At 47.6% G+C, this 14,142-nt stretch overlaps 9 non-coding genes across 9 annotated transcripts; all 9 read left to right on the top strand.

Moving 5' to 3' along the window:
- Positions 1–967: 967 nt before the first annotated feature.
- TRNAN-GUU (transfer RNA asparagine (anticodon GUU)) lies at positions 968–1,040 on the top strand. Its single transcript has one exon. It is a non-coding gene; the product is annotated as a tRNA-Asn (tRNA).
- Positions 1,041–3,754: 2,714 nt separating this feature from the next.
- On the top strand, positions 3,755–3,827 carry TRNAN-GUU (transfer RNA asparagine (anticodon GUU)). Its single transcript has one exon. It is a non-coding gene; the product is annotated as a tRNA-Asn (tRNA).
- A 1,395-nt stretch (positions 3,828–5,222) lies between these two features.
- TRNAN-GUU (transfer RNA asparagine (anticodon GUU)) lies at positions 5,223–5,295 on the top strand. The gene has a single exon. It is a non-coding gene; the product is annotated as a tRNA-Asn (tRNA).
- Positions 5,296–8,597: 3,302 nt separating this feature from the next.
- On the top strand, positions 8,598–8,670 carry TRNAN-GUU (transfer RNA asparagine (anticodon GUU)). Its single transcript has one exon. It is a non-coding gene; the product is annotated as a tRNA-Asn (tRNA).
- Positions 8,671–9,917: 1,247 nt separating this feature from the next.
- On the top strand, positions 9,918–9,990 carry TRNAN-GUU (transfer RNA asparagine (anticodon GUU)). The gene has a single exon. It is a non-coding gene; the product is annotated as a tRNA-Asn (tRNA).
- Positions 9,991–10,795: 805 nt separating this feature from the next.
- On the top strand, positions 10,796–10,868 carry TRNAN-GUU (transfer RNA asparagine (anticodon GUU)). Its single transcript has one exon. It is a non-coding gene; the product is annotated as a tRNA-Asn (tRNA).
- A 660-nt stretch (positions 10,869–11,528) lies between these two features.
- Positions 11,529–11,601, top strand: TRNAN-GUU (transfer RNA asparagine (anticodon GUU)). Its single transcript has one exon. It is a non-coding gene; the product is annotated as a tRNA-Asn (tRNA).
- Positions 11,602–12,924: 1,323 nt separating this feature from the next.
- Positions 12,925–12,997, top strand: TRNAN-GUU (transfer RNA asparagine (anticodon GUU)). Its single transcript has one exon. It is a non-coding gene; the product is annotated as a tRNA-Asn (tRNA).
- Positions 12,998–13,657: 660 nt separating this feature from the next.
- On the top strand, positions 13,658–13,730 carry TRNAN-GUU (transfer RNA asparagine (anticodon GUU)). Its single transcript has one exon. It is a non-coding gene; the product is annotated as a tRNA-Asn (tRNA).
- Positions 13,731–14,142: the final 412 nt, after the last annotated feature.

Raw genomic sequence — 14,142 nt, 5'->3', positions numbered from 1 at the left:
CCCACCCAAGAGCGGTGTTGTGAAATCTCACATGTAACGTAAAAATCCAAAGTTTTTCCACAATATCTGACGAACATTTAATCGTTGGGCTTCCGTGGCGCAATGGTTAGCGCGTTCGGCTGTTAACTGAAAGGTTGGTGGTTCGAGCCCACCCGGGAGCGGTGTTGTGAAATCTCACAGGTAACGTAAAACTCCAAAGTTTTTCCACAATACCTGACGAACATTTAATCTTTGGGCTTCCGTTGCGCAATGGTTAACGCCGTCGGCTGTTAACCGAAAGGTTGGTGGTTCATGCCCATCCGGGAGCTGTGTTGTGAGGTCTTAGATGTAACGTAAAATTCACAGTTTTTTAAAAATAACTGACGAACATTTAATTTTTGGGCTTCCGTGGCGCAATGGTTAGAGCGTTCAGCTGTTATTCAAAAGGTTTGTGGTTCGAGCCCATCCGGGAGCGGTGTTGTGAAATCTCACAGGTAACGTAAAACTCCAAAGTTTTTCCACAATACCTGACGAACATTTAATCTTTGGGCTTCCGTTGCGCAATGGTTAACGCCGTCGGCTGTTAACCGAAAGGTTGGTGGTTCAAGCCCATCCGGGAGCGGTGTTGTGAGGTCTTAGATGTAACGTAAAATTCAGAGTTTTTTAAAAATAACTGACGAACATTTAATTTTTGGGCTTCCGTGGCGCAATGGTTAGCGCGTTCGGCTGTTAACCGAAAGGTTGGTGGTTCGAGCCCATCCGGGAGCGGTGTTGTGAGGTCTTAGATGTAACGTAAAATTCAGAGTTTTTTAAAAATACCTGACGAACATTTAATCTTTGGGCTTCTGTGGCTCAATGGTTAGCGCGTTCGGCTGTTAACAGAAAGGTTGGTGGTTCGAGCCCACCCGGGAGCGGTGTTGTGAGCTCTCACATGTAACGTAAAAAGCCAAAGTGTTTCCACAATACCCGACGACCATTTAATTTTTGGGCTTCCGTGGCGCAATGGTTAGCGCGTTCGGCTGTTAACCGAAAGGTTGGTGGTTCGAGCCCACCCGGGAGCGGTGTTGTGAAATCTCACAGGTAACGTAAAACTCAGAGTTTTTTAAAAATACCTGACGAACATTTAATCTTTGGGCTTCTGTGGCGCAATGGTTAGCGCGTTCGGCTGTTAACAGAAAGGTTGGTGGTTCGAGCCCACCCGGGAGCAGTGTTGTGAGCTCTCACATGTAACGTAAAAAGCCAAAGTGTTTCCACAATACCCGACGACCATTTAATTTTTGGGCTTCCGTGGCGCAATGGTTAGCGCGTTCGGCTGTTAACCGAAAGGTTAGTGGTTCGAGCCCATCCGTGAGCGGTGTTTTGATGTCTCAGATGTGACGTAAAAAGTCAAAGTTTTTCCACAATACCTGACGAACATTTAATCTTTGGGCTTCCGTTGCGCAATGGTTAACGCCGTCGGCTGTTAACCGAAAGGTTGGTGGTTCGAGCCCACCCAAGAGCGGTGTTGTGAAATCTCACATGTAACGTAAAAATCCAAAGTTTTTCCACAATATCTGACGAACATTTAATCGTTGGGCTTCCGTGGCGCAATGGTTAGCGCGTTCGGCTGTTAACTGAAAGGTTGGTGGTTCGAGCCCACCCGGGAGCGGTGTTGTGAAATCTCACAGGTAACGTAAAACTCCAAAGTTTTTCCACAATACCTGACGAACATATAATCTTTGGGCTTCCGTTGCGCAATGGTTAACGCCGTCGGCTGTTAACCGAAAGGTTGGTGGTTCGTGCCCATCCGGGAGCTGTGTTGTGAGGTCTTAGATGTAACGTAAAATTCACAGTTTTTTAAAAATAACTGACGAACATTTAATTTTTGGGCTTCCGTGGCGCAATGGTTAGAGCGTTCAGCTGTTATTCAAAAGGTTTGTGGTTCGAGCCCATCCGGGAGCGGTGTTGTGAAGTCTCAGATGTGACGTAAATAGTCAAAGTTTTTCCACAATACCTAACGAACATTTAATCTTTGGGCTTCCGTTGCACAATGGTTAACGCCGTCGGCTGTTAACCGAAAGGTTGGTGGTTCGAGCCCATCCGGGAGCGGTGTTGTGAGGTCTTAGATGTAACGTAAAATTCAGAGTTTTTTAAAAATAACTGACGAACATTTAATTTTTGGTCTTCCGTGGCGCAATGGTTAGAGCGTTCTGCTGTTATTCAAAAGGTTTGTGGTTCGAGCCCATCCGGGAGCGGTGTTGTGAAGTCTCAGATGTGACGTAAAAAGTAAAAGTTTTTCCACAATACCTGACGACCGTTTAATCTTTGGGCTTCCGTGGCGCAATGGTTAGCGCGTTCGGCTGTTAACCGAAAGGTTGGTGGCTCGAGCCCACCCGGGAGCGGTGTTGTGAAATCTCACATGTAACGTAAAAATCCAAAGTTTTTCCACAATACCTGACGAACATTTAATCTTTGGGCTTCCGTTGCGCAATGGTTAACGCCGTCGGCTGTTAACCGAAAGGTTGGTGGTTCGAGCCCATCCGGGAGCGGTGTTGTGAGGTCATAGATGTAACGTAAAATTCAGAGTTTTTCCACAATACCTGACGAACATTTAATCTTTGGGCTTCCGTGGCGCAATGGTTAGCGCGTTCGGCTGTTAACTGAAAGGTTGGTGGTTCGAGACCATCCGGGAGCGGTGTTGTGAGGTCTCAGATGTGACGTAAAAAGTCAAAGTTTTTCCACAATACCTGACGAACATTTAATTTTTGGGCTTCCGTGGCGCAATGGTTAGCGCGCTCGGCTGTTAACCGAAAGGTTGGTGGTTCGAGCCCACCCGGGAGCGGTGTTGTGAAATCTCACATGTAACGTAAAAATCCAAAGTTTTTCCACAATACCTGACGAACATTTTATCTTTGGGCTTCCGTTGCGCAATGGTTAACGCCGTCGGCTGTTAACCGAAAGGTTGGTGGTTCAAGCCCATCCGGGAGCGGTGTTGTGAGGTCTTAGATGTAACGTAAAATTCAGAGTTTTTTAAAAATAACTGACGAACATTTAATTTTTGGGCTTCCGTGGCGCAATGGTTAGCGCGTTCGGCTGTTAACCGAAAGGTTGGTGGTTCGAGCCCATCCGGGAGCGGTGTTGTGAGGTCTTAGATGTAACGTAAAATTCAGAGTTTTTTAAAAATACCTGACGAACATTTAATCTTTGGGCTTCTGTGGCGCAATGGTTAGCGCGTTCGGCTGTTAACAGAAAGGTTGGTGGTTCGAGCCCACCCGGGAGCGGTGTTGTGAGCTCTCACATGTAACGTAAAAAGCCAAAGTGTTTCCACAATACCCGACGAACATTTTATCTTTGGGCTTCCGTTGCGCAATGGTTAGCGCGTTCGGCTGTTAACCGAAAGGTTGGTGGTTCGAGCCCATCCGTGAGCGGTGTTGTGAGGTCTGAGATGTGACGTAAAAAGTCAAAGTTTTTCCACAACACCTGACGAACATTTAATTTTTGGGCTTCCGTTGCGCAATGGTTAACGCCGTCGGCTGTTAACCGAAAGGTTGGTGGTTCGAGCCCACCCAAGAGCGGTGTTGTGAAATCTCACATGTAACGTAAAAATCCAAAGTTTTTCCACAATACCTGACGAACATTTAATCGTTGGGCTTCTGTGGCGCAATGGTTAGCGCGTTCGGCTGTTAACCGAAAGGTTGGTGGTTCGAGCCCACCCGGGAGCGGTGTTGTGAGCTCTCACATGTAACGTAAAAAGCCAAAGTGTTTCCACAATACCCGACGACCATTTAATTTTTGGGCTTCCGTGGCGCAATGGTTAGCGCGTTCGGCTGTTAACCGAAAGGTTGGTGGTTCGAGCCCACCCGGGAGCGGTGTTGTGAAATCTCACAGGTAACGTAAAACTCAGAGTTTTTTAAAAATACCTGACGAACATTTAATCTTTGGGCTTCTGTGGCGCAATGGTTAGCGCGTTCGGCTGTTAACAGAAAGGTTGGTGGTTCGAGCCCACCCGGGAGCAGTGTTGTGAGCTCTCACATGTAACGTAAAAAGCCAAAGTGTTTCCACAATACCCGACGACCATTTAATTTTTGGGCTTCCGTGGCGCAATGGTTAGCGCGTTCGGCTGTTAACCGAAAGGTTAGTGGTTCGAGCCCATCCGTGAGCGGTGTTTTGATGTCTCAGATGTGACGTAAAAAGTCAAAGTTTTTCCACAATACCTGACGAACATTTAATCTTTGGGCTTCCGTTGCGCAATGGTTAACGCCGTCGGCTGTTAACCGAAAGGTTGGTGGTTCGAGCCCACCCAAGAGCGGTGTTGTGAAATCTCACATGTAACGTAAAAATCCAAAGTTTTTCCACAATATCTGACGAACATTTAATCGTTGGGCTTCCGTGGCGCAATGGTTAGCGCGTTCGGCTGTTAACTGAAAGGTTGGTGGTTCGAGCCCACCCGGGAGCGGTGTTGTGAAATCTCACAGGTAACGTAAAACTCCAAAGTTTTTCCACAATACCTGACGAACATTTAATCTTTGGGCTTCCGTTGCGCAATGGTTAACGCCGTCGGCTGTTAACCGAAAGGTTGGTGGTTCGTGCCCATCCGGGAGCTGTGTTGTGAGGTCTTAGATGTAACGTAAAATTCAGAGTTTTTTAAAAATAACTGACGAACATTTAATCTTTGGGCTTCTGTGGCGCAATGGTTAGCGCGTTCGGCTGTTAACAGAAAGGTTGGTGGTTCGAGCCTACCCGGGAGCGGTGTTGTGAGCTCTCACATGTAACGTAAAAAGCCAAAGTGTTTCCACAATACCCGACGAACATTTTATCTTTGGGCTTCCGTTGCGCAATGGTTAGCGCGTTCGGCTGTTAACCGAAAGGTTGGTGGTTCGAGCCCATCCGTGAGCGGTGTTGTGAGGTCTGAGATGTGACGTAAAAAGTCAAAGTTTTTCCACAACACCTGACGAACATTTAATTTTTGGGCTTCCGTTGCGCAATGGTTAACGCCGTCGGCTGTTAACCGAAAGGTTGGTGGTTCGAGCCCACCCAAGAGCGGTGTTGTGAAATCTCACATGTAACGTAAAAATCCAAAGTTTTTCCACAATACCTGACGAACATTTAATCGTTGGGCTTCTGTGGCGCAATGGTTAGCGCGTTCGGCTGTTAACCGAAAGGTTGGTGGTTCGAGCCCACCCGGGAGCGGTGTTGTGAGCTCTCACATGTAACGTAAAAAGCCAAAGTGTTTCCACAATACCCGACGACCATTTAATTTTTGGGCTTCCGTGGCGCAATGGTTAGCGCGTTCGGCTGTTAACCGAAAGGTTGGTGGTTCGAGCCCACCCGGGAGCGGTGTTGTGAAATCTCACAGGTAACGTAAAACTCAGAGTTTTTTAAAAATACCTGACGAACATTTAATCTTTGGGCTTCTGTGGCGCAATGGTTAGCGCGTTCGGCTGTTAACAGAAAGGTTGGTGGTTCGAGCCCACCCGGGAGCAGTGTTGTGAGCTCTCACATGTAACGTAAAAAGCCAAAGTGTTTCCACAATACCCGACGACCATTTAATTTTTGGGCTTCCGTGGCGCAATGGTTAGCGCGTTCGGCTGTTAACCGAAAGGTTAGTGGTTCGAGCCCATCCGTGAGCGGTGTTTTGATGTCTCAGATGTGACGTAAAAAGTCAAAGTTTTTCCACAATACCTGACGAACATTTAATCTTTGGGCTTCCGTTGCGCAATGGTTAACGCCGTCGGCTGTTAACCGAAAGGTTGGTGGTTCGAGCCCACCCAAGAGCGGTGTTGTGAAATCTCACATGTAACGTAAAAATCCAAAGTTTTTCCACAATATCTGACGAACATTTAATCGTTGGGCTTCCGTGGCGCAATGGTTAGCGCGTTCGGCTGTTAACTGAAAGGTTGGTGGTTCGAGCCCACCCGGGAGCGGTGTTGTGAAATCTCACAGGTAACGTAAAACTCCAAAGTTTTTCCACAATACCTGACGAACATATAATCTTTGGGCTTCCGTTGCGCAATGGTTAACGGCGTCGGCTGTTAACCGAAAGGTTGGTGGTTCGTGCCCATCCGGGAGCTGTGTTGTGAGGTCTTAGATGTAACGTAAAATTCACAGTTTTTTAAAAATAACTGACGAACATTTAATTTTTGGGCTTCCGTGGCGCAATGGTTAGAGCGTTCTGCTGTTATTCAAAAGGTTTGTGGTTCGAGCCCATCCGGGAGCGGTGTTGTGAAGTCTCAGATGTGACGTAAAAAGTCAAAGTTTTTCCACAATACCTGACGACCGTTTAATCTTTGGGCTTCCGTGGCGCAATGGTTAGCGCGTTCGGCTGTTAACCGAAAGGTTGGTGGCTCGAGCCCACCCGGGAGCGGTGTTGTGAAATCTCACATGTAACGTAAAAATCCAAAGTTTTTCCACAATACCTGACGAACATTTAATCTTTGGGCTTCCGTTGCGCAATGGTTAACGCCGTCGGCTGTTAACCGAAAGGTTGGTGGTTCGAGCCCATCCGGGAGCGGTGTTGTGAAATCTCACAGGTAACGTAAAACTCAGAGTTTTTTAAAAATACCTGACGAACATTTAATCTTTGGGCTTCTGTGGCGCAATGGTTAGCGCGTTCGGCTGTTAACAGAAAGGTTGGTGGTTCGAGCCCACCCGGGAGCAGTGTTGTGAGCTCTCACATGTAACGTAAAAAGCCAAAGTGTTTCCACAATACCCGACGACCATTTAATTTTTGGGCTTCCGTGGCGCAATGGTTAGCGCGTTCGGCTGTTAACCGAAAGGTTAGTGGTTCGAGCCCATCCGTGAGCGGTGTTTTGATGTCTCAGATGTGACGTAAAAAGTCAAAGTTTTTCCACAATACCTGACGAACATTTAATCTTTGGGCTTCCGTTGCGCAATGGTTAACGCCGTCGGCTGTTAACCGAAAGGTTGGTGGTTCGAGCCCACCCAAGAGCGGTGTTGTGAAATCTCACATGTAACGTAAAAATCCAAAGTTTTTCCACAATATCTGACGAACATTTAATCGTTGGGCTTCCGTGGCGCAATGGTTAGCGCGTTCGGCTGTTAACTGAAAGGTTGGTGGTTCGAGCCCACCCGGGAGCGGTGTTGTGAAATCTCACAGGTAACGTAAAACTCCAAAGTTTTTCCACAATACCTGACGAACATTTAATCTTTGGGCTTCCGTTGCGCAATGGTTAACGCCGTCGGCTGTTAACCGAAAGGTTGGTGGTTCGTGCCCATCCGGGAGCTGTGTTGTGAGGTCTTAGATGTAACGTAAAATTCACAGTTTTTTAAAAATAACTGACGAACATTTAATTTTTGGGCTTCCGTGGCGCAATGGTTAGAGCGTTCTGCTGTTATTCAAAAGGTTTGTGGTTCGAGCCCATCCGGGAGCGGTGTTGTGAAGTCTCAGATGTGACGTAAAAAGTCAAAGTTTTTCCACAATACCTGACGACCGTTTAATCTTTGGGCTTCCGTGGCGCAATGGTTAGCGCGTTCGGCTGTTAACCGAAAGGTTGGTGGCTCGAGCCCACCCGGGAGCGGTGTTGTGAAATCTCACATGTAACGTAAAAATCCAAAGTTTTTCCACAATACCTGACGAACATTTAATCTTTGGGCTTCCGTTGCGCAATGGTTAACGCCGTCGGCTGTTAACCGAAAGGTTGGTGGTTCGAGCCCATCCGGGAGCGGTGTTGTGAGGTCATAGATGTAACGTAAAATTCAGAGTTTTTCCACAATACCTGACGAACATTTAATCTTTGGGCTTCCGTGGCGCAATGGTTAGCGCGTTCGGCTGTTAACTGAAAGGTTGGTGGTTCGAGACCATCCGGGAGCGGTGTTGTGAGGTCTCAGATGTGACGTAAAAAGTCAAAGTTTTTCCACAATACCTGACGAACATTTAATTTTTGGGCTTCCGTGGCGCAATGGTTAGCGCGCTCGGCTGTTAACCGAAAGGTTGGTGGTTCGAGCCCACCCGGGAGCGGTGTTGTGAAATCTCACATGTAACGTAAAAATCCAAAGTTTTTCCACAATACCTGACGAACATTTTATCTTTGGGCTTCCGTTGCGCAATGGTTAACGCCGTCGGCTGTTAACCGAAAGGTTGGTGGTTCAAGCCCATCCGGGAGCGGTGTTGTGAGGTCTTAGATGTAACGTAAAATTCAGAGTTTTTTAAAAATACCTGACGAACATTTAATCTTTGGGCTTCTGTGGCGCAATGGTTAGCGCGTTCGGCTGTTAACAGAAAGGTTGGTGGTTCGAGCCCACCCGGGAGCGGTGTTGTGAGCTCTCACATGTAACGTAAAAAGCCAAAGTGTTTCCACAATACCCGACGACCATTTAATTTTTGGGCTTCCGTGGCGCAATGGTTAGCGCGTTCGGCTGTTAACCGAAAGGTTGGTGGTTCGAGCCCATCCGTGAGCGGTGTTGTGAGGTCTGAGATGTGACGTAAAAAGTCAAAGTTTTTCCACAACACCTGACGAACATTTAATCTTTGGGCTTCCGTTGCGCAATGGTTAACGCCGTCGGCTGTTAACCGAAAGGTTGGTGGTTCGAGCCCACCCAAGAGCGGTGTTGTGAAATCTCACATGTAACGTAAAAATCCAAAGTTTTTCCACAATACCTGACGAACATTTAATCGTTGGGCTTCCGTGGCGCAATGGTTAGCGCGTTCGGCTGTTAACCGAAAGGTTGGTGGTTCGAGCCCACCCGGGAGCGGTGTTGTGAAATCTCACAGGTAACGTAAAACTCAGAGTTTTTTAAAAATACCTGACGAACATTTAATCTTTGGGCTTCTGTGGCGCAATGGTTAGCGCGTTCGGCTGTTAACAGAAAGGTTGGTGGTTCGAGCCCACCCGGGAGCGGTGTTGTGAGCTCTCACATGTAACGTAAAATGCCAAAGTGTTTCCACAATACCCGACGACCATTTAATTTTTGGGCTTCCGTGGCGCAATGGTTAGCGCGTTCGGCTGTTAACCGAAAGGTTAGTGGTTCGAGCCCATCCGTGAGCGGTGTTGTGAGGTCTCAGATGTGACGTAAAAAGTCAAAGTTTTTCCACAATACCTGACGAACATTTAATCTTTGGGCTTCCGTTGCGCAATGGTTAACGCCGTCGGCTGTTAACCGAGAGGTTGGTGGTTCGAACCCACCCAAGAGCGGTGTTGTGAAATCTCACATGCAACGTAAAAATCCAAAGTTTTTCCACAATACCTGACGAACATTTAATCTTTGGGCTTCCGTTGCACAATGGTTAACGCCGTCGGCTGTTAACCGAAAGGTTGGTGGTTCGAGCCCATCCGGGAGCGGTGTTGTGAGGTCTTAGATGTAACGTAAAATTCAGAGTTTTTTAAAAATAACTGACGAACATTTAATTTTTGGTCTTCCGTGGCGCAATGGTTAGAGCGTTCTGCTGTTATTCAAAAGGTTTGTGGTTCGAGCCCATCCGGGAGCGGTGTTGTGAAGTCTCAGATGTGACGTAAAAAGTCAAAGTTTTTCCACAATACCTGACGACCGTTTAATCTTTGGGCTTCCGTGGCGCAATGGTTAGCGCGTTCGGCTGTTAACCGAAAGGTTGGTGGCTCGAGCCCACCCGGGAGCGGTGTTGTGAAATCTCACATGTAACGTAAAAATCCAAAGTTTTTCCACAATACCTGACGAACATTTAATCTTTGGGCTTCCGTTGCGCAATGGTTAACGCCGTCGGCTGTTAACCGAAAGGTTGGTGGTTCGAGCCCATCCGGGAGCGGTGTTGTGAGGTCATAGATGTAACGTAAAATTCAGAGTTTTTCCACAATACCTGACGAACATTTAATCTTTGGGCTTCCGTGGCGCAATGGTTAGCGCGTTCGGCTGTTAACTGAAAGGTTGGTGGTTCGAGACCATCCGGGAGCGGTGTTGTGAGGTCTCAGATGTGACGTAAAAAGTCAAAGTTTTTCCACAATACCTGACGAACATTTAATTTTTGGGCTTCCGTGGCGCAATGGTTAGCGCGTTCGGCTGTTAACCGAAAGGTTGGTGGTTCGAGCCCACCCGGGAGCGGTGTTGTGAAATCTCACATGTAACGTAAAAATCCAAAGTTTTTCCACAATACGACGAACATTTTATCTTTGGGCTTCCGTTGCGCAATGGTTAACGCCGTCGGCTGTTAACCGAAAGGTTGGTGGTTCGAGCCCATCCGGGAGCGGTGTTGTGAGGTCTTAGATGTAACGTAAAATTCAGAGTTTTTTAAAAATAACTGACGAACATTTAATTTTTGGGCTTCCGTGGCGCAATGGTTAGCGCGTTCGGCTGTTAACCGAAAGGTTGGTGGTTCGAGCCCATCCGGGAGCGGTGTTGTGAGGTCTTAGATGTAACGTAAAATTCAGAGTTTTTTAAAAATACCTGACGAACATTTAATCTTTGGGCTTCTGTGGCGCAATGGTTAGCGCGTTCGGCTGTTAACAGAAAGGTTGGTGGTTCGAGCCCACCCGGGAGCGGTGTTGTGAGCTCTCACATGTAACGTAAAAAGCCAAAGTGTTTCCACAATACCCGACGACCATTTAATTTTTGGGCTTCCGTGGCGCAATGGTTAGCGCGTTCGGCTGTTAACCGAAAGGTTGGTGGTTCGAGCCCATCCGTGAGCGGTGTTGTGAGGTCTGAGATGTGACGTAAAAAGTCAAAGTTTTTCCACAATACCTGACGAACATTTAATCTTTGGGCTTCCGTTGCGCAATGGTTAACGCCGTCGGCTGTTAACCGAAAGGTTGGTGGTTCGAGCCCACCCAAGAGCGGTGTTGTGAAATCTCACATGTAACGTAAAAATCCAAAGTTTTTCCACAATACCTGACGAACATTTAATCGTTGGGCTTCCGTGGCGCAATGGTTAGCGCGTTCGGCTGTTAACCGAAAGGTTGGTGGTTCGAGCCCACCCGGGAGCGGTGTTGTGAAATCTCACAGGTAACGTAAAACTCAGAGTTTTTTAAAAATACCTGACGAACATTTAATCTTTGGGCTTCTGTGGCGCAATGGTTAGCGCGTTCGGCTGTTAACCGAAAGGTTGGTGGTTCGAGCCCATCCGGGAGCGGTGTTGTGAGGTCTTAGATGTAACGTAAAATTCAGAGTTTTTTAAAAATACCTGACGAACATTTAATCTTTGGGCTTCTGTGGCGCAATGGTTAGCGCGTTCGGCTGTTAACAGAAAGGTTGGTGGTTCGAGCCCACCCGGGAGCGGTGTTGTGAGCTCTCACATGTAACGTAAAAAGCCAAAGTGTTTCCACAATACCCGACGACCATTTAATTTTTGGGCTTCCGTGGCGCAATGGTTAGCGCGTTCGGCTGTTAACCGAAAGGTTGGTGGTTCGAGCCCATCCGTGAGCGGTGTTGTGTGGTCTGAGATGTGACGTAAAAAGTCAAAGTTTTTCCACAATACCTGACGAACATTTAATCTTTGGGCTTCCGTTGCGCAATGGTTAACGCCGTCGGCTGTTAACCGAAAGGTTGGTGGTTCGAGCCCACCCAAGAGCGGTGTTGTGAAATCTCACATGTAACGTAAAAATCCAAAGTTTTTCCACAATACCTGACGAACATTTAATCGTTGGGCTTCCGTGGCGCAATGGTTAGCGCGTTCGGCTGTTAACCGAAAGGTTGGTGGTTCGAGCCCACCCGGGAGCGGTGTTGTGAAATCTCACAGGTAACGTAAAACTCAGAGTTTTTTAAAAATACCTGACGAACATTTAATCTTTGGGCTTCTGTGGCGCAATGGTTAGCGCGTTCGGCTGTTAACAGAAAGGTTGGTGGTTCGAGCCCACCCGGGAGCGGTGTTGTGAGCTCTCACATGTAACGTAAAATGCCAAAGTGTTTCCACAATACCCGACGACCATTTAATTTTTGGGCTTCCGTGGCGCAATGGTTAGCGCGTTCGGCTGTTAACCGAAAGGTTAGTGGTTCGAGCCCATCCGTGAGCGGTGTTGTGAGGTCTCAGATGTGACGTAAAAAGTCAAAGTTTTTCCACAATACCTGACGAACATTTAATCTTTGGGCTTCCGTTGCGCAATGGTTAACGCCGTCGGCTGTTAACCGAAAGGTTGGTGCTTCGAGCCCACCCGGGAGCGGTGTTGTGAAATCTCACAGGTAACGTAAAACTCCAAAGTTTTTCCACAATACCTGTTCGTGTCCATCCGGGAGCTGTGTTGTGAGGTCTTAGATGTAACGTAAAATTCACAGTTTTTTAAAAATAACTGACGAACATTTAATTTTTGGGCTTCCGTGGCGCAATGGTTAGAGCGTTCTGCTGTTATTCAAAAGGTTTGTGGTTCGAGCCCATCCGGGAGCGGTGTTTTGAAGTCTCTGATGTGACGTAAAAAGTCAGAGTTTTTCCACAATACCTGACGACCATTTCATTTCTGAGCTTCCTTGGCTCGAAGGTTAGCGCGTTCGGATGTTAACCAAAAGGTTGGTGGTTCGAGCCCACCCGGCTGCCGTGTTGTGAAGTCTCAAATGTAACGTAAAAAGCCAAAGTTTTTCCACAATACCTGACGACCGTTTAATTTTTAAGCTTCCGTGGCGCGATGGTTAGCGCGTTCGGCTGTTAACCGAAAGGTTGGTGGTTCGAGCCCACCCGGGAGCGGTGTTGTGAGCTCTCACATGTAACGTAAAAAGCCAAAGTGTTTCCACAATACCCGACGACCATTTAATTTTTGGGCTTCCGTGGCGCAATGGTTAGCGCGTTCGGCTGTTAACCGAAAGGTTGGTGGTTCGAGCCCATCCGTGAGCGGTGTTGTGAGGTCTGAGATGTGACGTAAAAAGTCAAAGTTTTTCCACAATACCTGACGAACATTTAATCTTTGGGCTTCCGTTGCGCAATGGTTAACGCCGTCGGCTGTTAACCGAAAGGTTGGTGGTTCGAGCCCACCCAAGAGCGGTGTTGTGAAATCTCACATGTAACGTAAAAATCCAAAGTTTTTCCACAATACCTGACGAACATTTAATCGTTGGGCTTCCGTGGCGCAATGGTTAGCGCGTTCGGCTGTTAACCGAAAGGTTGGTGGTTCGAGCCCACCCGGGAGCGGTGTTGTGAAATCTCACAGGTAACGTAAAACTCAGAGTTTTTTAAAAATACCTGACGAACATTTAATCTTTGGGCTTCTGTGGCGCAATGGTTAGCGCGTTCGGCTGTTAACCGAAAGGTTGGTGGTTCGAGCCCATCCGGGAGCGGTGTTGTGAGGTCTTAGATGTAACGTAAAATTCAGAGTTTTTTAAAAATACCTGACGAACATTTAATCTTTGGGCTTCTGTGGCGCAATGGTTAGCGCGTTCGGCTGTTAACAGAAAGGTTGGTGGTTCGAGCCCACCCGGGAGCGGTGTTGTGAGCTCTCACATGTAACGTAAAAAGCCAAAGTGTTTCCACAATACCCGACGACCATTTAATTTTTGGGCTTCCGTGGCGCAATGGTTAGCGCGTTCGGCTGTTAACCGAAAGGTTGGTGGTTCGAGCCCATCCGTGAGCGGTGTTGTGTGGTCTGAGATGTGACGTAAAAAGTCAAAGTTTTTCCACAATACCTGACGAACATTTAATCTTTGGGCTTCCGTTGCGCAATGGTTAACGCCGTCGGCTGTTAACCGAAAGGTTGGTGGTTCGAGCCCACCCAAGAGCGGTGTTGTGAAATCTCACATGTAACGTAAAAATCCAAAGTTTTTCCACAATACCTGACGAACATTTAATCGTTGGGCTTCCGTGGCGCAATGGTTAGCGCGTTCGGCTGTTAACCGAAAGGTTGGTGGTTCGAGCCCACCCGGGAGCGGTGTTGTGAAATCTCACAGGTAACGTAAAACTCAGAGTTTTTTAAAAATACCTGACGAACATTTAATCTTTGGGCTTCTGTGGCGCAATGGTTAGCGCGTTCGGCTGTTAACAGAAAGGTTGGTGGTTCGAGCCCACCCGGGAGCGGTGTTGTGAGCTCTCACATGTAACGTAAAATGCCAAAGTGTTTCCACAATACCCGACGACCATTTAATTTTTGGGCTTCCGTGGCGCAATGGTTAGCGCGTTCGGCTGTTAACCGAAAGGTTAGTGGTTCGAGCCCATCCGTGAGCGGTGTTGTGAGGTCTCAGATGTGACGTAAAAAGTCAAAGTTTTTCCACAATACCTGACGAACATTTAATCTTTGGGCTTCCGTTGCGCAATGGTTAACGCCGTCGGCTGTTAACCGAAAG

Source organism: Phalangium opilio, unplaced genomic scaffold (genome assembly GCF_054372755.1).
Source record: "Phalangium opilio isolate 3A_F unplaced genomic scaffold, DU_Popi_V2 ptg000352l_1, whole genome shotgun sequence".
Classification (NCBI taxonomy): Eukaryota; Metazoa; Arthropoda; class Arachnida; order Opiliones; family Phalangiidae; genus Phalangium; species Phalangium opilio.
This window is presented reverse-complemented; position numbering and strand designations above follow the sequence as displayed.